We start from the raw sequence: 24,968 nt of genomic DNA on the forward strand, positions 1-24,968 counted from the left end.
GGCGAAAGATTCACCCCAATCGGAGTTACGGATCTCCGGATATAAAAGAAACGGTGAAGGGGCAGAATGTTGGAACGCAGAAACATAGAGATAGATCCAATCTCGGAGGGGCTCTCGCCCCTCCCACGACATGGGAGCCAAGGACCAGAGGGGAAACCTTTCTCCCATCTAGGGAGGAGGTCAAGGAAGAAGAAGAAGAAGGGGGCATCTCTCCCCCATGCTTCCGGTGGCGTCGGAGCGCTGCTGGGGGCCATCATCATCACCGTGATCTACACCAACATCTCCATCATCTCCACCAACGCCTCCATCACCTTCCCCCTTCTATATTCAACGGTCCACTCTCCCGCAACCCATTGTACCCTCTACTTGAACATGGTGCTTTATGCTTCATATTATTTTCCAATGATGTGTTGCCATCCTATGATGTCTGAGTAGATTTTCATTGTCCTATCAGTGATTGATGAATTGCTATGATTGGTTTGAGTTGCATGTTTCATTATTGGTGCTGTCCTATTGTGCCCTCCGTGTCGCACAAGCGTGAGGAATTCCCGTTGTAGGGTTTGCAATATGTTTATGATTTGCTTATGGTGGGTGGCGTGAGTGACAGATGCACAGACCCGAGTAAGTAGGTTGTTTGCGTATGGGATAAAGGGGACTTGATACTTTAATGCTATGTTGGGTTTTACCCTAATGAATCTTTAGTATTTGCGGATGCTTGCTAGAGTTCCAATCATAAGTGCATATGAACTAAGTAGAGAAAGTATGTTAGCTTATGCCTCTCCCTCAAATAAAATTGCAATAGTGATTACTGGTCTAGTAACTTAGTCAATTGCTTAGGGGCAATTTCACAACTCCTGCCACCACTTTTCCACACTCGCTATATTTACTTTATTGCATTTTTATATAAAAAGCCCCTAGTTTATATTTACGTGCTCTTTATTATCTTGCAAACCTATCCTATCACACCTACAAAGTACTTCTAGTTTCATACTTGTTTTAGGTAAAGCGAATGTCAAGCGTGCGTAGAGTCGTATCAGTGGCCGACAGGACTTGAGAGAGTATTTGTTCTACCTTTAGCTCCTCGTTGGTTCGACACTCTTACTTATCGAAAGAGGCTAAACTATCCCGTATACTTGCGGGTTAGCAAGACCTTTTTCTGGCGCCGTTGCTGGGGAGTCATAGCATGGGGTGAATATTCTCGTGTGTGCTTGTTTGCTTTATCACTAAGTAATTTTTATTTTCTGTTCTAAGTTGTTCTCTATCTTTAGTTATGGATGTGGAACACGAAATACCAAAAAAATTAGGTGTAGTTGCTACTCATGGAGATGGGGAACCTCCTAAAACCCTCGATGCTCGTTATGTTCGAGATATTATGTACTACTTTAATAATCCTGAGAAAACCCCATTCAATTATGTTATGGGAGACACGTTGGATCAACGTGAATACTTTAGGGATTATCGCTTGACACAAACAGGGAAACTATTATAGGATCAAATTCAAATGTTGAAGTGGTATGCCCGGGATCTATGCTTGAGATATGATATTATTTGTTGCTCTAGGATGAAGGCTCCACACCTTCCCTTTTCATGCAAATTTAATGATAATGAAACCTAAGCTTCTTATGCTAATGGTATATATGATTACTATGATGTTGAACAAATAGAAGAATTTGTTTCTTTTAAGGCTGCTTATGAAATTGAATCTTTGTTTGAAAAGTATGAAGCTTTTGATGATGCTGGTGTTTATAGGCCTGAAAATCTTACTATACTTAGATATTGCTATGAAAATTATGAATATAATTATGATATTAATGCATTTATTGAGGAAGAGTCTCCACTCTCCAAGAAGAGACTAATATTTTGCAGGAAGCTATGAAAGAAGAAATTGATGAAACTGTGAGCTCATTGGATGAAAAAGATGATGAGGAGAGCGAAGAACAAAAGGAGGAACAGCGGATTGATCACCCGTGCCCCCCTTCTAATGAGAGTAACTCTTCAACTCATACATTGTTTAATTCCCCTTCATGCTTACGGAAGGATGATTGCTATGAAGATTGCTATGATCCCGTTGATTCTCTTGAAATATCCCTTTTTGATGATGCTTGCTATGCTTGTGGCCAAGATGCCAATATGAATAATGCTTATGGTGATGAACTTGCTATAGTTCCTTATGTTAAACATGAAATTGTTGCTATTGCACCCACGCATGATAGTCCTATTATCTTTTTGAATTCTCCCGACTACACTATATCGGAGAAGTTTGCGCTTAGTAGGGATTATATTGATGGGTTGGTTTTTACCGTTGCACGTGATGATTTTGATAGATAGAATATGCATGTGCTTGCTGCTGCTACTTGTAATTATTATGAGAAACGAACTATATCTCCACCTCTCTATGTTTCCAACACGATAGAATTGCAAGAAACTGCTTATACTATGCATTGGCCATTACTTGGTGTGCATGAATTGTTCTTTTATGACATGCCGATGCATAGGAAGAGAGTTAGACTTCATTGTTGCTTGAGATATGTTACTTTGTGCTCACTATTAAATTACAAATAATTGTTAATTAAAATTGGCTTTGATATACCTTGGGATCCGGGTGGATTCATTACTTGAGCACTAAATGCCTAGCTTAATGGCCTTAAAGAAAGCTGTAGGACCTTGAGAAGAGGTGTCCAGAGGGGGGGCGGGTGATTAGACACTAATAAGAGCCAAAGTTCCAGTTTTTAAGTTACCTTAAGTTTAAGTGGAGTTTAGGAACAAGTTTAACATTCACAATACATATCAAGCAAGCATGCAAAGAGTATATGGGCAGCGGAAAGTAAATCATGCAATTTGCAAGAAAGTAAAGGGAAGGGTTTGGAGGATTCAACCGCAATTTGAGACACGGATGTTTTTGGCGTGGTTCCGATAGGTGGTGCTATCGTACATCCACGTTGATGGAGACTTCAACCCACGAAGGGTAACGCCTGCGCGAGTCCACGGAGGGCTCCACCCACGAAGGGTCCACGAAGAAGCAACCTTGTCTATCCCACCATGGCCGTCGCCACGAAGGACTTGCCTCACTAGCGGTAGATCTTCACGAAGTAGGCGATCTCCTTGCCCTTACAAACTCCTTGGTTCAACTCCACAATCTTGTCGGAGGCTCCCAAGTGACACCTAGCCAATCTAGGAGACACCACTCTCCAAGAAGTAACAAATGGTGCGTTGATGATGAACTCCTCCCTCTTGTGCTTCAAATGATAGTCTCTCCAACACTCAAGTCTGTTTCATAGGTTTTGGATCTGGTGGAAAGAAGATTTGAGTGGAAAGCACTTTGGGGAAGGCTAGAGATCAAGATTCATATGGTAGGAATGGAATATCTTGCCCTCAACACATGAGTAGGTAGTTCTCTCTCAGAAATAGGATGCTGGAAGTGTAGGTTCAGTCTGATGGCTCTCTCCATGAATGAAGAGGAGGTGGAGGGGTATATATAGTCTCCACACAAAATCTAACCGTTACACACAATCTACCAAACTCGGTGGGACCGAATCGTTAAACTCGATCAGACCGATTTAGCAAATAATGTGACCGTTAGGTTTTTCGGTGGGACCGAAATGCAACTCGGTGAGACCGATTCGGTTAGGGTTAGGGCATAATGTAATCTCGGTAAGACCGATTACACAAACTTGGTGAGACCGATTTTGGTAATAAGCTTTCCAGAGAGTTGGTCAGGCAAACTCGGTTGGACCGATTATCAAACTCGGTGGGACCGGTTTTGATAATAAGTTAACCAGAGAGTTTGCATTGTAATCTCGGTAGTACCGATTTCTCAAACTCGGTGAGACCGATTTTGACAATGGACATACACAGAGAGATTACAATCCCATCTCGGTGAGACCGAGATCCCTATCGTTAAGACCGATTTGCCTAGGGTTTGTGGCAGTGGCTAAGACATCCAAACTCGGTGGCGCCGGATAGGAAGAATCAGTGGGGCCGAGTTTGACTTTAGGTTTAGGACATTTGTGGAAGTGGGAAAGTAGCTGAGGGTTTTGGAGCATATCACAAAGCACATGAAGCAAGAGGCTCATTAAGCAACACCTCATCCCTCCTTGATAGTATTGGCTTTTCCTATAGACTCAATGTGATCTTGGACCACTAAACTATAAAATGAAGAGTCTTGAGCTTGAAGCTTGAGCCAATCCTTTGTCCTTAGCATCTTGAAGGAGTTCCCACATCCTTTAGTCCATGCCACTCCATTGTTGAACTTATCTGAAACATACTAGATAAAAGTGTTAGTCCAACAAGAGATATGTTGACATTAATTACCAAAACCACCTAGGGAGCACTTGTGCTTTCAATCTCCCCCTTTTTGGTAATTGATGACAACATACATCAAAGCTTTAGATAAAGATATAAAGAACAGCAAGTAAAGCTTTGGAAAGACATGTAACAAGCATAGGCTCCCCCTACATGTATGCAATCATGTGAATATAGAATATAGAAGCATGTGAGAGCATAACCATGATAGAGCAGGCAATGTGTTACATGTATCTTGGCCATATGCATCAGAGCAAAGAATGTTAAAGAAAATACCTTCTTGCTCATGAGTCCTTCTTGCAAACAGTATGTACATCAGCAAGAATTCCTCATACACATGATTGTGATGCATATACTTACCTTGTGGTCTTTGAGTTGGCTTAGGATGGAATGAACCTGCGTAAACAAGGTTAGATAACACAGATACATCTACTAGCCAGAGAAAACAGAAGAAATCACAAGAATACCAAGACTGGGATGACATGTAGAGAGTGAGTACTAAGTACCACATTGGATTAGACATGTCCCCAAGAGTAAAGATATGGAATGAATTTGAAATGATGTCTTTCCCTTAGATGTCTTGCTCCCCTGAATCTAACATGGGATACTGGGAGAAGATAGGGAAAAGAAAATCAGAGCTGAAAAATCAGAGTTGAAAGATATGAATGATAATCCGAGCTGATGCATGCTAATGCAAATAAGCACAACAGATCATATGAACATGTCTCTCCCCTCAAGAAGACATGTGGGCATCTCTCCTCTTGAACACCAAGCATATGGGATCCTTGAGAAATACTTTCTACTTAAGTATTCTCTCCCCTAGAGATCTCTCTCTCCTTTTGAGGGTCTCCCCCTAGAAGGTCTCTCCCCCCCTTTAGGAGATGATATTTCTCCCCCTTAAGAAGGTGATAAACTCTTTCTTCTTTGATGTGATCTCTTTCTAAATGATAAGCTTTGATGATCTCTCTCTCCCCCTTTGACATCAATTTCCAAGAAGGGCTTGATAAAAATGTGATCTCTCTCTCTCCCTCTGGAATTTGTCGTGAATGGGTTTGATCCTTGAGACACACCACAAAGCAATGATAAAAATGTGATGCTTGTAGAGGACAAGATTCATTGAGTGGAGCTGCATCAGAAGAAACACAGAATAAGTGGCAAACTATTTTTCCTGTTGTGAGACCGGTGGCACCAAGTGGTATGCTTCGGTTGGACCAAAAGGATTCGGTTGGGCCGGAAATAACAAATCGGTGAAACCGAGTTCATCGCAGAGAAAACACTTGTCACCTCAGCTCACTTAGACGAGTAAGATCTCACAAAGATTTTCAAGGAATTCACTGAAAGATGTGCAATGAATTGGAATGCAGAAAATGAAGAGCAAACAGAAAGAAATCTGGATGAATTTGTTTTTTTTGAAAGGGGAAACACATATGCAAGAGACAAATGCAAACACACAGAAAAGAACACAAGATGACTTCATCTAGAGATGGTCGGCGACAAAGTCACCTATGTTAGAGTATATTGACTTAGGAGTCAAGTGAGATCACTTGACCATAGGTCATACTCATCGTTTAAGCTCAAAATGGGGTTGCCATTTTTTCGTTTAAGAATCTTGATGTATTCACATCTTGTCGAGTTGCTTTAGCTCATGACTCGGAGTAAAGCTTCTCTAAGATTGAATAACATACCTTGGTTGGAGGTGTTGTCCATGTAGTTGAACTTGTGTGGGTTGCTCAAGGTTGATGTAGCTCATCAAGAATTTGGAGCACCACTTGGAATTTTAGTCCATCTACCTACAGGGGTTAGTTCTTGCAAAGAAGAGCACTTGTGTATCCAAGAATGACAATCATGAAGCTCAACATAGAATTTGTCAAAGGATATGTTTGAGTGATTTTGTGCTTCCTTGGCTTCAACCACCTTGTGTAGAGACTTGGTGATGTACAGATTGCTCAAGATATGAGTAGATCACAATCTCATGGAATTTTATTCCACCAAGTACCTACATGGGTTAGATAACATGCAAGATACAAATATATCCAAGACATAAGATTTTAATCGTAAGAGAAATATCAAGGATTAGTCATAAGCTCATGTCTTGCATTTATCCAATGGAGTTTCTACTCCAAGTTTGAAGCATCAATGATGTTCAATTCTCCTCTTAACCTGCAAAACACTTTCTCATCAAGAGGTTTAGTGAATATATCCGCTAATTGCTTTTCGGTGCGAACATGCTTAAGATCAATGTCACCCTTAGCAACATGATCTCGAATGAAATGATGACGAACTTCAATATGCTTAGTTCAAGAATGTTGCACAGGATTATGACCAATTTTGATAGCACTTTCATTGTCACAAAGCAATGGAACATGTCTCACATATATCCCATAATCTTTAAGAGTTTGGGTCATCCAAAGTAATTGAGCATAACATGAACCAGCGGCAATATATTCAGCTTCGGCATACCGAGTTTTGTTCCTTGGAGGACCAAGACACAAGAGATCTACCAAGAAATTGACAAGTACCCGAAGTGGACTTTCTATCAACCTTGTCTCCGACATAGTCCGAGTCGGAATATCCAGCAAGATTGAAAGAGGCCCTCTTAGGATACCAAATGCCAAAGTTCGGCGTATGGATTAAGTATCTCACTATCCTTTTGACGGCCTTGAGATGACATTCTTTAGGAGCAGCTTGATATCGTGCACACATGCACACACTTAGCATGATATCGGGACGTGAAGCACATAGATATAACAATGAACCGATCATAGAGAGATAAACCTTTTGATCAGCCAGTTCACCATCTTTGGTCAAGTCATTATGTCCACTAGTAGGCATGGGTGTAGACATACCTTTGCATTCTTGCATATTGAACTTCTTGAATAAGTCCTTGGTGTACTTCGTTTGAGAAACAAAGGTACATTCCTTAGTTTGCTTGATTTGCAACCCAAGAAAGAATTTGAGTTCACTCATCATAGACATCTCAAACTTCTCCGACATTAGCTTCCCAAACTTTTCACTAAAATGAGGGTTAGTTGAACCAAATATAATATCACAACATAGATTTGGCACACAAATAGTTCTCCATTAACCCTTTTAGTAAAAAGAGTAGAATCAATTTTCCCAATTTCAAAGCCTTTTTCAATAAGGAACTTGGTCAAGCATTTATACCAGGCTCTAGGAGCTTGTTTAAGACCATAAAGATCTTTGTGAAGTTTTTAAACATGATTGGGTTTCTTAGGATTGACAAAGCCGGGAGGTTGCTTAACATAAACTTCCTCCTCTACTTCACCATTTAGAAAAGCACTTTTAATGTCCATTTGGTACAAGGTGATATCATGATGATTAGCATAGGCAAGTAAGATGCGAATGGACTCAAGTCTAGCAACGGGGGTGTAAGTCTCACCATAGTCCATACCTTCGACTTGTGTGTAGCCTTGGGCGACGAGACGTGCTTTGTTGCGAACTACTTGTCCATCTTCATCTTGCTTGTTGCGATACACCCATTTGGTATCGATGACGTTGTGGTTGTTGTCGGGCTTCTCAACCAATGTCCAACTTGGTTCCTTTCAAAGTTATGTAGCTCTTCATGCATAGCATTTATCCAATCCGGATCTTCCAATTCTTCTTCAACCTTCATAGGTTCAATGCTAGAGATGAAAGAATAGTTTTCACAAAAGTTAGCTAAACGAGTTTTAGAGCGAGTGATTCTCCCAGTTTGAATGTCATTGTAGATTTGCTCGACGAGATGATCTTTAGCAATTCTTGCTCGAACTCGTGAAAGCTTTTCCTTGGGTCTTTGTTGAACATCTTCTTCATCTTGTTCTTCATCTTCTTCTTGGCCTTCTTCATTGTTGGCGTTGTCGTTCTCTTGTCGTGGTGGAGAAGGAGGTTGTTGACGTTCATCTTGATGCACTTCCTCGTTTCCTTCATCTTGGTGTGTCCCACTTGTGGATGCTTCCGTATCAACTCTTGGTTCACCTTGTCATGAGGTAGAAGCTTCCACTTGGACGGACGAGGTACTCTCCTTCACCTCCGTTGGACGAACCTTGCCAATAGCCAAGTCTTGAATTGCTTCCGAAGGATCTTTTTCACCTACATCAATTGGCAATTGCTCTACTTGTTAGCCATTAGATTCATCAAACTTCACATCCACCATCTCTTCAACCTTTCGGGTGAAATTGTTGTAGACACGGTAAGTGTGAGAGTTTGAGCCATAACCTAGTAGGAAACCTTCATGAGATTTAGGAGCAAATTTAGAGCGACGATGCTTATCAAGAATGTAGCACTTTGAGCCGAATACTCGAAAGTATCCAACTTGGGGTTTGTTACCGGTGAGGAGCCCGTATGCCGTCTTGCCGAGTAGCTTGTGAAGATACAAGCGATTTGTTGCATGACAAGGTGTCTCAACCGCTTTTGCCCAAAAGTGCTTCGGTGTCTTGTACTCATCAAGCATTGTTCTCGCCATTTCGATGAGCATCCGGTTCTTCCTCTCAACAACTCCATTTTGTTGAGGTGTGTACGTAGCCAAGAACTCGTGTGAAATCCCTTCTTCGTCAAGAAAGGTGTCCACATTTGCATTCTTGAACTCCGTCCCGTTGTCGCTACGAACCTTCTTGATCTTCACTTCAAATTGATTTTGGGCCTTCCTTGTGAAGTTTTTGAAGATCTTTTGGACCTGCGATTTATCGTCGAGAAAGAACACCCAACTAAATCTTGAAAAAGCATCAACAATAACTAGACCAAAAGAATTTCCACCGAGACTCTTGTAAGAGTTGGGACCAAAAAGATGCATGTGTAGTAGCTCGAGTGGCCTCCCTGTGGTCATGATGTTCTTCACGGGATGCCTTCCTCCAACCTGTTTACCTGCTTGACAAGCACTTCAAAGTCTATCCTTATCAAATATGACATTGTTAACTCCAAGGATATGATTTCCTTTAATAAGCTTGTCAAGGTTTCGCATACCAACATGACCTAATCTTCTATGCTATAACCAACCTTTTGAGGATTTAGCAATGAAGCAAGTTTTAGGTTGAGCCTTTTTAGTGAAATAAACAATGTAAAGATCACCTCTACGAACACCGGTAAAGATCATTTTATGATTATCTCGACAAAACACTTGGCAATCTACTTCAGTAAATAGGACATTGAAACCGAAATCAGCAACTCTAGATACTGAAAGTAAGTTGTATCCAAGAGATTCAACGAGCATGACATTTTGTATGGAGCTATCATGTGATATGTCCACCTTTCCGAGGCCAACCACCTTACCCTTTGAGTTGTCACCAAAAGTGACATACTTTCGAGGACTATCATTATCAGCAAGCTCATGAAACATGTCTTTATCTCCGGTCATGTGATCGGTACATCCACTATCAAGAACCTATTCCTTTCCTCCTGACATGTATCCCCGAAGATTTGCCATAAGACCAAAATGTCTCATTGCATCATCAAGATCAAAGTCAGTATCATCGTCCTCATCATAGTATCCATGTTCAATATCATCATGTGGTGGATCAAGTCCTAGACAGGGTGATTCATTAGAATGAGTTTGACAATAATCTTGCTTATGAATTCTTATAGCTTCAGAAATAATATCACTAATAATACCAACATTTCCTTTGGCACGCATAAGGTTTGTAAGCTCAAATAGACGATCACCAAACATTGGATCACTAGTATTCATCTTACTCAAAGCAATAGACTTATGAAGAATTTCATCAAGATCTTTCAAGGAATAATCTGGAAATCGTTCCTCAAGAAATTTCCATATAGTGTAGGCACACTTAAAGGTAGGCAAACATCCAATCAAGTTTCTAGGCAATCCTCTAATGATTAGTTCGGTAGTTCTAAGATTCCTAATCATGTCAATTGACTCATCATGGGTAGGATGCATAGGATAAACATAAGGTGCACAAGGGCTAGCAATGTACTTGTTCAAATGATATTGATTGGAAATAACAAGCATCTCATTTTTCCACTCATGAATATACTCTCCATCAAGAATAGGCACTCTATGTCTAAGACTCCCAATAGTAGACTCATCCATCTTCCTCCAATGGTGATTAAACCAAAGCAATGGAGACCAATGCTATGATACCACTTGTAGGACCTTGAGAATAGGTGTCTAGAGGGGGGTGATTAGACACTAAGAGCCAAAGTTGCAGTTTTTAAGTTTCCTTAAGTTTAAGTGGAGTTTAGGCACAAGTTTAACATTCACAATACATATCAAGCAAGCATGCAAAGAGTATATGGGCAGCGGAAAGTAAAGCATGCAATTTGAAAGAAAGTAAAGGGAAGGGTTTGGAGGATTCAAACGCAATTTGAGACACGGATGTTTTTGGCGTGGTTTCGATAGGTGGTGCTATCGTACATGCACGTTGATGGATACTTCAACCCACGAAGGGTAACGGCTGCGCGAGTCCACGAAGGGCTCCACCCACGAAGGGTCCACGAAGAAGCAACCTTGTCTATCCCACCATGGCCGTCGCCCATGAAGGACTTGCCTCACTAGCGGTAGATCTTCACGAAGTAGGCGATCTCCTTGCCCTTACAAACTCCTTGGTTCAACTCCACAATCTTGTCCGAGGCTCCCAAGTGACACCTAGCCAATCTAGGAGACACCACTCTCCAAGAAGTAACAAATGGTGCGTTGATGATGAACTCCTTGCTCTTGTGCTTCAAATGATAGTCTCCCAAACACTCAACTCTCTCTCATAGGTTTTGGATCTGGTGGAAAGGAGATTTGAGGGGAAAGCAACTTGGGGAAGGCTAGAGATCAAGATTCATATGGTAGGAATGGAATATCTAGGCCTCAACACATGAGTAGGTAGTTCTCTCTCAGAAATAGGATGCTGGAAGTGTAGGTTCAGTCTGATGGCTCCCTCCACGAATGAAGAGGAGCTGGAGGGGTATATATAGCCTCCACACAAAATCTAACCATTACACACAATCTACCAAACTCGGTGGGACCGAATCGTTAAACTCGATCAGACCGATTTAGCAAATAATGTGACCGTTAGGTTTTTCGGTGGGACCGAAATGCAACTCGGTGAGACCGATTCGGTTAGGGTTAGGGCATAATGTAATCTCGGTAAGACCGATTACACAAACTTGGTGAGACCGATTTTGGTAATAAGCTTTCCAGAGAGTTGGTCAGGCAAACTCGGTTGGACCGATTATCAAACTCGGTGGGACCGATTTTGATAATAAGTTAGCCAGAGAGTTTGCATTGTAATCTCGGTAGTACCGATTTCTCAAACTTGGTGAGACGGAGTTTGATAATGGACATACACAGAGAGATTACAATCCCATCTCGGTGAGACCGAGATCCCTATCGGTAAGACCGATTTTCCTAGGGTTTGTGGCAGTGGCTAAGACATCCAAACTCGGTGGCGCCGGATAGGAAGAATCAGTGGGGTTGAGTTTGACTTTAGGTTTAGGACATTTGTGGAAGTGGGAAAGTAGCTGAGGGTTTTGGAGCATATCACAAAGCACATGAAGCAAGAGGCTCATTAAGCAACACCTCATCCCTCCTTGATAGTATTGGCTTTTCCTATAGACTCAATGTGATCTTGGACCACTAAACTATAAAATGAAGACTCTTGAGCTTGAATCTTGAGCCAATCCTTTGTCCTTAGCATCTTGAAGGAATTCCCACATCCTTTAGTCCATGCCTCTCCATTGTTGAACTTATCTGAAACATACTAGATAAAAGTGTTAGTCCAACAAGAGATATGTTGACATTAATTACCAAAACCACCTAGGAAGTACTTGTGCTTTCAAAAGCTCTGCCAGGGAGACAACCCGGAAGTTTTAGAGAGTCATTTATTTCTGTTTAGTGCTTTTATATAGTTTAAAAACAAAAAAATAAAGAGGGGAACCTTAAAACTTTTCAAAAAAGGAAAGTGAAAGTGAGAAAGACAAGCATTGTTGAAGTGGGAGAGCTCCTTGAACTTTGTTCATGCTCACGGAACCTTTGTGAATCTTGACTACAGAAACTTTTCATCAAAAATAATTATCCCCTTGTACAATTCCATTGTATTATAAAAATAATGTGCCAAGGTTTGCCTTTAGGATGTTTACAATGATTGTTGGTTTGTACGGTGCAGGACAGAAACTTTGGCTGTAGTGCGCAATTTTACGTTTTTAACTGGAACGTCAATTGGTTCTAATTCCTTCTGAACTGTCTTTCTATTCAACTTGTTTAATTTTCCTAATTTTGGTAGAATTGTTGGGGTAACATAAGTATGGTGGATCTTCAGATTGCTACAGACTATTCTGTTTTTGACAGATTCTGTTTTTGATGCATAGTTTGCTTGTTTTGATGAATCTAACAATTTATATTAGTGGATTAAGCCATGGAAAAGTTATATTACAGTAGACACAATGCAAAAACAAAATATCAATTGGTTTGCAACAGTACTTAGAGTGGTGATTTGCTTTATTATACTAACGGATCTTACCGAGTTTTCTGTTGAAGTTTTTTGTGGATGAAGTGTCTAAACGAGGAGGTCTCGATATGAGGAAACGAGAGAGAGGCAAGAGCTCAAGCTTGGGGATGCCCGAGGCACCCCAAGTAAATATTCAAGGAGACTCAAGCGTCTAAGCTTGGGGATTTCCTGGAAGGCATCCCCTGTTTCTTCCACAAGTATCGGTATGTTTTCGTATTCGTTTCGTTCATGCATTATGTGCAAGTCTTGGAGCGTCTTTTGTATTTAGTTTTCATTTTTTATTTTATGCACCATGCTGGTATGAGAGAGTCCTTGGTTGATTTATAGAATGCTCATTGCACTTCACTTATATCATTTGAGTGTGGCTTTATATAATGCTTCATGTGCTTCACTTATATCATTTAAAGTTTGGATTGCCTATTTCCCTTTACATAGAAAACCGCCATTTGTAGAATGCTCTTTTGCTTCACTTATTTTTGTTAGAGCGTGGGCATATCTTTTGTAGAAAGAATTAAACCCTCTTGCTTCACTTATATCTATTTGGAGAGATGACAGGAATTGGTCATTCACATGGTTAGTCATAAAATCCTACATAAACTTGTAGATCGCTGAATATGATATGTTTGATTCCTTGCAATAGTTTTGCGATGTAAAGATGGTGATATTAGAGTCATGCTAGTGGGTGGTTGTGGATTGTAGAGACACTTGTGTTGAGGTTTGCAAGTCCCGCAGCATGCACATATGGTAACCGTCGTGTGACAAATTTGAAGCATGGGGTGTTTGTTTGATTGTCTTCCTTATGAGTGGCGGTCGGGGACGCGCGATCGTGTTTTCCTACCAATCTATCCCCCTAGGGGCATGCGTAGTAGTACTTTGCTTCGAGGGCTAATAAAGTTTTGCAATAAGTATATGAGTTCTTTATGACTAATGTGAGTCCATGGATTATACGCACTTTTACCTTTCCATCATTGCTAGCCTCGTCGGTACCGTCCATTGCCCTTTCTCACCTCGAGAGTTGGTGCAAACTTTGCCGGTGCATCCAAATGCCGTGATATGATATGCTCTATCACACATAGGCCTCCTTATATCTTCCTCAAAACAGCCACCATACCTACCTATCATGGCATTTCTATAGCCATTCCGAGATATATTGCCATGCAACTTCCATCATCATCATATACATGACTTGAGCATTCATTGTCATATTGCTTTGCATGACCGTAAGATAGCTAGCATGATGTTTTCATGGCTTGTCTGTTTTTTGATGTCATTGCTATGCTAGATCATTGCACATCCCGGTACACCGCCTGAAGCATTCATATAGAGTCATATCTTTGTTCCAGTATCGAGTTGTAATATTGAGTTGTAAGTAAATAAAAGTGTGATGATCATCATTATAGAACATTGCCCCATGAAAAAAAGGAAAAAGAAAAAAAGGAAAGGCCAAAGAAGCCTAAATAAAAAAAAGGGGCCAAAGAAGGCCACCCAAAAAAAGAAAAAAAGAAGAAGAAGAAAAAAAGGAACAGAAAAGGGGCAATGTTACTATCCTTTTTCCACACTTGTGCTTCAGAGTAGCACCGTGTTCTTCATAAAGATTGTCTCCTATGTTGTCACTTTCATATACTAGTGGGAATTTTCATTATAGAACTTGGCTTGTATATTCCAACGATGGGCTTCCTCAAATGCCCTAGGTCTTCATCAGCAAGCAAGTTGGATGCACACCCACTTAGTTTCTTTTCTTGAGTTGTCATACACTTATAGCTCTTAGTGCATCTATTGCATGGCAATCACTACTCCTCGCATTGACATCAATTGATGGGCATCTCCATAGCCCGTTGATTAGCTGCGTCTATGTGAGACTTTCTCCTTTTTGTATTCTCCACATAACCTCCACCATCCTATTCTATTCCACCTATAGTGCTATATCCATGGCTTGCGCTCATGTATTGCGTGAGGGTTGAAAAAGCTGAAGCGCATTAAAAAGTATGAACCAATTGCTCGGCTTGTCATCGGGGTTGTGCATGATGGGGGCATTTTGTGTGACGAAAATGAAGCATGGCCAAACTATATGATTTTGTAGGGATAAGCTTGCTTTGGCCTTGTTGTTTTGAAAAGACATGATTGCTTTATTGGTACGTGCTACCTCTTGAGCACTGCGTTGGATTTCCCCGAAGAGGAGAGGATGATGCATCAAAGTGGCGTAAGTATTTCCCTCAGTTTTTGAGAACCAAGGTATCAATCGAGTAGGAGACCACGCACAAGTCCCTCGTACCTACACAAAACGATAGCAACTCGCAACCAACACGATTAGGGGTTGTCAATCCCTTCACGGTCACTTACGATATTGAGATCTGATAGAGATGATAAATAATATTTTTGGTATTTTTGATAGATAGATGCAAAGTAAAAACAAAGCAAGTAAATAAAGTGATAGAGATTGATATGATGAGAATAGACCCGGGGCCATAGGTTTCACTAGTGGCTTCTCTCAAGAGCATATGTATTCTACGGTGGGTGAACAAATTACTGTTCAACAATTGACAGAATTGAGCATAGTTATGAGTATATCTAGGCAATGATCATGTATATAGGCATCACGTCCAAAACAAGTAGATCGAAATGATTCTGCATCTACTACTATTACTCCACTCATCGAACACTGTCCAGCATGCATCTAGAGTATTAAGTTAAAAACAGAGTAATGCCTTAAGCAAGATGACATGATGTAGAGGGATAAATTCATGCAATATGATAAAAAACCCATCTTGTTATCCTCAATGGCAACAATACAATACGTGCCTTGCAACCCTTTTTGTCACTGGGTAAGGACACTGCAAGATTGAACCCAAAGCTAAGCACTTCTCCCATTGCAAGAACTACCAATCTAGTTGGCCAAACCAAAAAGGATAATTCGAAGAGACTTGCAAAGATAACTCAACCATACATAAAAGAATTCAGAGAAGAATCAAATATTTTCCATAGATAATACTGGATCAAAAACCCACAATTCATCGGTCTCAACAAACACACCGCAAAAAGAAGATTACATCGAATAGATCTCCATGAGAGAGGGGGAGAACATTGTATTGAGATCCAAAAAGAGAGAAGAAGCCATCTAGCTACTAGCTATGGACCCAAAGGTCTGAAGTAAACTACTCACACTTCATCGGAGGGGCTATGGTGATGATGTAGAAGCCCTCCGTGGTGGATGCCCCCTCCGGCGGAGCTCCGGAACAGGCCCCAAGATGGGATCTCATGGATACAGAAGGTTGCGGCGGTGGAATTAGGTTTTTGGCTCCCGTTCTGATCGTACGGGGATATGTAGGTATATATAGGAGGAAGGACTACGTCGGTGGAGCGTAGAGGGGCCCACAAGGTAGGGGGGCGCACCCAGGGGGCGCGCCCTCCACCCTCGTGACCGCCTTTGGCACTGCTTGGAGTAGGGTCCAAGTCTCCTAGATCACGTTCGGTTGGAAAATCACGTTCCCGAAGGTTTCATTCCGTTTGGACTCCGTTTGATATTCCGTTTCTTCGGAACACTGAAATAGGCAAAAAACAACAATTCTGTGCTGGGCCTCCGGTTAATAGGTTAGTCCCAAAAGTACTATAAAAGTGGAAAATAAAGCCCAATATAGTCCAAAACAGTAGATAAAGTAGCATGGAGCAATCAAAAATTATAGATACGTTGGAGACGTATCAGGCATCCCCAAGCTTAATTCCTGCTCGTCCTCGAGTAGGTAAATGATAAAAAAGAATTTTTGATGCGGAGTGATACTTTGGCATAATTTCAATGTAAATCTTCTTAATTGTGATATGAATATTCAGATCTGAAAGATTCAAGACAAAAGTTCATATTGACACAAAAATAATAATACTTCAAGCATACTAATCAAAGCAATCATGTCTTCTCAAAATAACATGGCAAAAGAAAGTTCATCCCTACAAAATCATATAGTTAGGCTATGCTTCATTTTCGTCACACAAAGATGTTCCCAACTTCTATACCCCCGATGACAAGCCAAGCAATTGTTTCATACTTAAATAATCTCAAACTTTTTCAACCTTCACGCAATACATGAGCGTGAGCCATGGATATAGCACTATGGGTGGAATAGAATATGATGATGGGGATTGTGTGGAGAAGACAAAAAAGGAGAAAGTCTCACATTGACGAGGCTAACCAACGGGCTATGGAGATGCCCATCAATTGATGTCAACATGAGGAGTAGGGATTGCCATGCAACGGATGCACTAGAGCTATGAATGCTCAACAAAAGAAAACTAGTGGGTGTGCATCCAACTCGCTTGCTCATTAAGACCTAGGGCATTTTGAGGAAGCCCATCATAGGAATATACAAGCGAAGTTCTATAATGAAAAATTACCAGTAGTATGAAAAGGAAAACTTTATGAGACTCACTACATCAGGAACAAGGTGCTACTTTGAAGCACAATATATGAGACTCTACATGAAGAACAAGGTGCTACTTTGAAGCACAAGTGTGGAAAAAGAGATAGTAGCATTGCCCTTTTTATTGCGCCTTTCTTTTTTTTGGCCTTTCTCTTTTTTTCTTTTTTTTTATTTGGGCAATGCTCTAATAATGATGATCATCACACTTCTATTGATTTCAACATAAGGATTACAACTTGAAACTTAGAACAAGATATGACTCTATATGAATGCCTCCGGCGGTGTACCGGGATGGTGCAATGAATCAAGAGTGACATGTACGGAAAATAATGCATGGTGGCTTTGCCACAAATACGATGTCAACTACATGATCATGTAATGGCAATATGACAAAAGTAATGTATGTCATGATGATGATGATGGTGTAAGTTGCATGGCAATATATCTCGGAATGGCTATGGAAATGCCATGATAGGTAGGTGTCGGTGTCAAAACCGGCGGATTTTGGGTAGGGGGTCTCGAACTGTGCGTCTAGGCGGATGGTAACAGGAGACAAGGGACACGATGTTTTTACCCAGGTTCGGGCCCTCTCGATGGAGGTAAAACCCTACTCCTGCTTGATTAATATTGATGATATGGGTAGTACAAGAGTAGATCTACCACAAGATTAGAGAGGCTAAACCTTAGAAGCTAGCCTATGGTATGATTGTTGTTCGTCCTACGGACTAAAACCCTCCGGTTTATATAGACACGGAGAGGGCTAGGGTTACACAGAGTCGGTTACAATGGTAGGAGATCTACATATCCGTATCGCCAAGCTTGCCTTCCACGCCAAGGAAAGTACCATCCGGACACGGGACAAAGTCCTCAATCTTGTATCTTCATAGTCTTGGAGTCCGGCCAAAGATGATAGTTCGGCTATCCGGACACCCCCTAGTCGAGGACTCCCTCAGTAGCCCCTGAACCAGGCTTCAATGACGACGAGTCCGGCACGCATATTGTCTTCGGTATTGAAAGGCGGGTTCCTCCTCCGAATTATTCATAGAAGATTTTGAACACAAGGATAGTGTCCGGCTCTGCAAAATAAGTTCCACATACCACCGTAGAGATAATAATATTTACACAAGTTCAATCTGCTGACGTATTCCGTGGCGTGACATCACACCACGGCCAGGCCTTTATTCGAATCGTTTTTACTGTTCCACCTCAGCACGTTTAGCGAAGCGGTTTCCTTGGCACGTCTTGTCAAAGCAGAGATCGTGTCCCCTTATTCCGGGATCCTCATCAATACGGGCGTGGGTAACCCAACCGTGCCCCTTGGCACGGCCCCTCTATCGAAGGCGAGTCCCAAACGGCCACGGGGAGGGCTCTTGGTATTCAACCTCTTTATAACGAGACCAAGGCCTGCTCCTTTCTTTCAATGTCAATCGAATCCGCCCCTCGCCTCGGGTTCCAACACCCAAAGCTCTAGATTCTGGCGCTTCGGACCTTCGATGATGTCCGGCTCCGACCTGCAAGGCCGGTGGATGCCTTCTTCCGTCACGGAAGAAGACGTGCTAAAGCTGAGAGACGCCAGGTATCTAACCGGCGAAATTTCGCATAGGCTGCCTGCCCAAGGGCAGGTTATTCCTACTCCCGAGCCTGGTGAGAGCGTGGTGTTTGTGTCTCACTTCCTTCAGGGTTTAGGCTTCCCGACGGACCCCTTCACGAGGGGGCGCATGTTTTATTATGGGCTGGAATTCCACGACTTGGATCCAGAGTCCATCCTCCACATCTCATCGTTCATTGTCGTATGCGAGGCCTTCCTCCGCATTACCCCTCACTTTGGATTGTGGCTCAAGACCTTCAAAGTGGAGCCGAAGATGATCAAGGGGCAGCAGACAGAGTGCGGAGGGGCTGTTATAAGCAAAAATGCTGACGCTCCATGGCCCGAGGGCTCTTTTCAAGAGGTGCTCGGTTTATGGCAACAGGAGTGGTTTTACATCACCGCTCCTAGGGGCACCAAATGGGTGGCGCCACCAGCCTTCCGCCCGGGTCCTCCATAATGGCTGGCGTCATGGGTCAACAAAGGGCTAGACTGGGGGCCGTCCAAGGAAGTACCTCTGCTGCAGGGCCGTATTCGAGACCTCCAAGAGAGAAAGATCAATCTGGTCGTAGTGGCGCAGGTCATGCTGATTCGGCGCCTTATGCCCTGCAAACGTCGCCCCCTCTGCCTGTGGGAATTTAATCCAGAGGGACCACGAGCTCTCCAACACTTCATGGGAGCGATGCCTATGGAGATGTATAAACTGTTCTTCGGATCACAAGAGATGTGTCCGGACTTGACCGAGGACGCATGTTTGAGCTGCAATCGCCCGGATACTCAAGTAAGTAGTCCTGTGCCCGGACACGCTATCCGTACATTTATCATAAACTTGCCCTTTAAAGAGTTGTCCCTTGAACAGGAGTGGATAGCGAAAGCAAAACTAATAAGGTGTCCGGCCCCCCTCCCTGAGACCACGTCGGATCCTGTGTTAACCAAGATGTTGGAGGCTGCGCCTTTGGAAGAGGGCAAAGGGGGGAACAGGGAAGCTACTGCCTCCACGAAGGAGGCTTTCAAGAAAGGGAGGATCGAGAATCCCTCCCTCCAGGGGGAGAAGAGAAGCGCTTCTGAAGATCCGGAGGCCAAGGCCACAAAACGGGGGAAGAAATCTTCACCAGAGGGTCCTGCGCCAGGAGAAGCCCCGCACGCACTATTTCCCCAAGGGAATCAGCCCTCCAACGAGCCGTAAGTAGAAAGGGGAGTTTTGTAATAAGGGACATCCCTATTTTTATTTCTGAAGATAACCGAAGTTTTACCTTGTAGTTCGGATCTCAGCCCTTCTCAGCAGAGCTCATCTTCGGGGGATCTTTGTTCGGAGATGATGGAGAGCAAAACGCCTCCATCTGTCGCACCTTCATGCGGGGCGGACGACCCTGAGGTGTTGTCACGGAGGGTTTCCCCGAGTCTGGTGGGGCCGGGAGGTCCGGCACCAACTGGTGTACGGTCGGAGGAGCTGAAGGATCTGCTCGGGCGAGCGTCTATCTCAGAAGATCACCGTGCGTTAATGGGTACGATGATTGAAAGGATTTCATCCGCTGAGAGCAGATTGCATGAAGCCGTCAGAAGTTTACTGATAGGGTTTGAGGTATGCGAAAATGATATACCTTCTGACAGTTTTGCATATAGAATGCACCCTGTATAGATAGTAGCCCCTGAGACTCGGTACATTTTTGAAAGTGACAGCGCGCCAAGGATCATAATCTTAGTTGTAAGATGTCGCCTGTCCTATATAGGTGGTGGAGCGTCCGGTGGCCAGCCGGACTGATCAATTTGCCGAACTGAAGCGACAACTTGACGTGGCGGATGCGGACATCGCGCTTGTCAATAAGCGGCTTGACGAGTCACAAGGTATGCAACTTCTCCGCGGACACCTGGTAAGGGAGCTTGACGCCCATGCCTTACAACATGTATGCTTTATGCAGATGGTGCCGCTGCTATGGAGAACCTTCGGGCGGAGCTAGCCCGAGTCAAGGAGCAAGCCAGAAAAAGTGATGCAGCTGCCTTGAGGGCGACCGAGGAGCTAAAAGCCGAACAGGCTGCTCACTGCCGAAGCAGGGAGGAAATGGCTGAGGTGGCCGGGAAGTTGAAGAATATTACCGACCATTGCGAGTTTCTTGAAAAAGAACGCCGAGCGGAGCAAGAAGACCTGAAGAAGGCCACCGCCGAAGCCAAGGATGCCCATTCCGCGATGAGAGCTGTAAAGGAGGAGCTACGTCAAGCGGGGGATATCGTGGCTGGAAAGCACTTTCTGCTGCGGAGGAAGTTCACGGATCCGAAGTATGCTTAGTTGGGCCAGCTATGGGGTGTGGAGGATGCTTATCTGGATTTGGCGGCGAGTGCCGCAGACGCGGTCACACACTTCCGAGGCCAAAAGGATGACAGAATGGAAGAGCTTTTTTGGTCGCAGTTCCATAGTCCAGAGCGTCCACTTTCATTGACCGATTGTTTGGCCGAATGGGCTGAGCTGAATAGGTTGTCTGGACTTGCCATGAAGGATGTCGTGACCCATTTGTGGCTGAAAAGGCCCGAGCCGAAGAGTTATTTTGGCTTGGTGCAGCAGTTCCTTGGTGCGGTGCCGCATATCGATGCAATGAAGCGGTCGACATGCATAGAGGGTGCGCGGATGGCTCTTGCCCGTGTCAAAACATACTGGGCAGAGATGAAGGCCACCGATGTTGCATCCTAGGATTCGGATAGAAGCCGAGTACCTGCCGAGCACTATTTTGAGGAAGTCCTGCAGGGCGCTCGTTTAATAGAGACGCAGTGCTCGAAGGATATTATGTTCTAATGACATGTATGATTTGTGAAATGATGTTTCAATATAATATAAGGGCTTTTTATACTTGTGCATTCAAGTATTGTAATACCTCCTATGCGGCCGTTAATGTATATGTGTATATAACCTGAAAGATGGCAGTCTTCGGCTTCAGCCCCCACGCACATAGTGCGGGGGTGTTTGAAAAAAAAACGCATTTTCACACTTAATCCAATGTCTTGGTCCTGCGAAGGAGGTGATAGTGTAGCAAACTAGGCAACTGGACTATAATGCTTTATCACTTTCACTTAGCCATAGGAGTTCGATGGTGGGGCTACTATATAGCCCCTAGGGGCACCGCGCTCTCCAAATTCGGGGCGCGTATGTGCCTGACCGGGAAACGGTCCTTCGTTAAAGCGGAGGAATTCTAAACATTCCGGTGGGTCATCGAGTGGTTGACCAGTCTCACACTATATCATGACAGTCAGTTTTCGACTTTCTCTACTTAGGTGCTCACCAGGCCGAACCGGGGCACAATCGCAGTAGTTCTCCTGGTGCCGCGTTAGCCGATAGAGCGGAACGTAAGGCAGCAAAACACAGGAGCCGGGCAAACCCAACATTTGACCAAAGACATGATTCGGAGCTGATGCATATAAGGCCTAACTCGAGACGCCGAACACTCCCTAAGGTATTTGGTATTTATGAAAACGGGCAGAACAATGCCCTAAGCCCCTAGTGTCCAGGTACGCACAAAAATTTCTGACGCGGCCGATGCCAAAACGCCAGCCTCCTCCTCGGTTATAGCAAGAAACCGGGGAATGTGTATCAACAAGAGACAGTAAAAAAGGTTTACGCAGGGTCTTAATCTGAAAAGAATCCTTGCAACGGGTCCCTACTGCACGTCTGCGCATGTGTCTCCGTTGTGCCGTATCCTGGACGGGTGTAGCACGGTGTTCATCTGTAAAAGAGAAGAACTTAGTTGGGCAAAAAAGATCGTGCGAAAAATGTATTTTAATATAAACAGAGTATGATTCAAAAAATGAATAAAATTGAGCTTTATTGTCTCTTGTTGTACATGTGTGGAGCCCCTTGTAAGGGGGTACGCGGCTAGTAAGCACCTTGTTTATTTATGCCGGACTCGCCTAACCGTGTCCGGGGTCTGAATGTCCTGTTTAGGTGCTTTGATCAGCAATGCCGGATTAGTGTGTGGCTGTCAAGGCAGTCTCACGTTCTTCTGTATTCGAGGAACACTTCAAAGCTTCCCTTTAATTAGATGATGCCGCATGGACCGGGCATTTTAAGTGTAAGAGATGCGTAATGCGGTATTGCGTTAAAGCGGGCGAAAGCTTCGCGTCCCAATAGTGCTTGATAGCTACTTTTCAATGGGGCGATGTGGAAGACTAACTTTTCGCGACGGAAGTTGTCGGATGAGCCGAACACAAATTCTAGTGGTAGAGAGCCCGTGCAATGGGCATATGGGCCTGGCATCACTCCTTTAAAGGAAGTGTTGCTATGGCGAATTTTGGTGGGGTCTATCCCCATTTTGCGGATTGTGTCCTGATATAGCAGGTTTAGATCACTGCCGCCGTCCATTAGGACTTGTGTAAATTGTAGTCCGTCGATTATAGGATCTAATATCAAAGCAGTCCATCCAGCGTTCCGGATACTTCTGGAGTAATCCTGATGGTCGAAGGTGATTGGTTTTGACATCCAGTGTCGGGACTCCGCTGGGGTGGACCGTGCGGCACGTATTTCAGTCGGCGCCGCTCTGTTTTTCCCTTTTGTCACTTGAAGTGAGTTTACTATTTTGACCTCTTGTGGGAAATTCTTTTGTTTTCCGGTGCTCTGCTTGTGGGGTTCGTCGTCGTCCTCACTTGGTGTGTTGAGCCCCTTGTGTTCGGCGCTAAGTCGGCCGGACTGCTTGAAGACCCAACAATCTCTGTGGGTATGGTTTGCAGGCTTCCCGAGAGTACTGTGGATTTGGCATATCTTGTCCAAGATTTTGTTTAGGTTGGATAGCTCGTCGTTGTTGTCCTTAAGAGGTAGTTTTTTGTTGTTCTGCCGAGAGCTTTTGAATCCGGTGTTGACTGCCGTGCTCTTCGGACTGTTTCCCTTGGTCCGGCGCTGGTCCTTGCTGCGTCGTGGTTTCCCATTTCCATCCCTGACTTCGGACGTACTTGGGTCGCCGGTACTGCACCTTCCCAGCCAGCTATCCTCTCCCGCGCAAAAGCGGGTCATGAGGCTTGTTAATGCGGCCATTGTTCTTGGCTTTTCCTGGCCGAGGTGTCTGGTGAGCCATTCATCCCGGACATTATGCTTGAAAGCTGCTAAGGCTTCGGCGTCCATTTGGTTCTTTTTGGTGAGAAACCTATTCCAGAATTTTTGGGCTGACTCTCTGGGCTGTTGGGTTATGTGACTTAAATCGTCTGCGTCCGGAGGTCGGACATAGGTCCCTTGAAAATTGGCCCAAAAAGCATCCTCGAGCTCTTCCCAACTTCCAATAGTGTTTTCGGGGAGGCTTTTAAGCCAATGCCGGGCTGGCCCTTTGAGCTTGAGGGGTAAATATTTTATGGCGTGGAGGTCATCTCCTCTAGCCATGTGTATGTGGAGGATGTAATCCTCAATCCAGACTCCAGGGTCTGTCGTTCCATCGTATGCCTCTATGTTTACGGGCTTGAATCCCGGTAGAAATTCATGATCCAGCACCTCATCGGTGAAACATAGGGGGTGGGCGGCGCCCCTATATTTGGGTGTGCCGTGATGCTCGGATACTTGACGTGCTGCATTGCTCGCTAGAGCTTGTTTTCTTGGCCCATAGATAGACCTAACTGGGCCATCCTTTTAGGGCGAATCCTTATGCAGATCGCGTGCCGGCTTGTGTGCGGCGCCACTTTCCGCTCTATGTTTGTCATGTGGTCGTCTATCCGACCGGGCGGCCTCTTTGTTCCTTGATTGTGGGGGCTCTATGGCCTCCTCATCAAATTCGAGCAGTAGTTTGCGCTTCGGGTAGCTCTTTGTTTGGCGACTATCGCCGTATTTGCCTGCGGCATTGAGTACTTTGCTCCTTCTCATTCTGAGTGCGTCTTCCGATGTTTTGAGCTTCCACTCTGCTTTTTCAGGCTACGTGCAGTGGCGACGAGCCTTTTGTGGAGGTTCTTCTGCTCCAACGATGTGTCTGACGTGAGATCGTCCGGACTGTTATCTTCACCGGGGACGGATTGTTTATCCAAGTTATCCTGTTCGGATGGTTGCTCGATGGCATGTTCGTCGTCCACCGGTTTGCCCTGATCTATGGCTGGGTCTGTATGGGTGCTGTCTTTGTCGAGGCGGGACTTTGAGCGGCGCTTACGTCGCCGTTTTGGCTGCTTTTCGAGGGAATTATCCTTCACAGCGTCCTGCTGTTCCTCATTATCGCTTCCTTTAGGTGTATCCACCATATATACATCGTGAGTTGAGGTGGCCTTCCAGTGCCC

Source organism: Triticum dicoccoides, chromosome 3B (genome assembly GCF_002162155.2).
Source record: "Triticum dicoccoides isolate Atlit2015 ecotype Zavitan chromosome 3B, WEW_v2.0, whole genome shotgun sequence".
NCBI classification, from domain to species: domain Eukaryota; kingdom Viridiplantae; phylum Streptophyta; class Magnoliopsida; order Poales; family Poaceae; genus Triticum; species Triticum dicoccoides.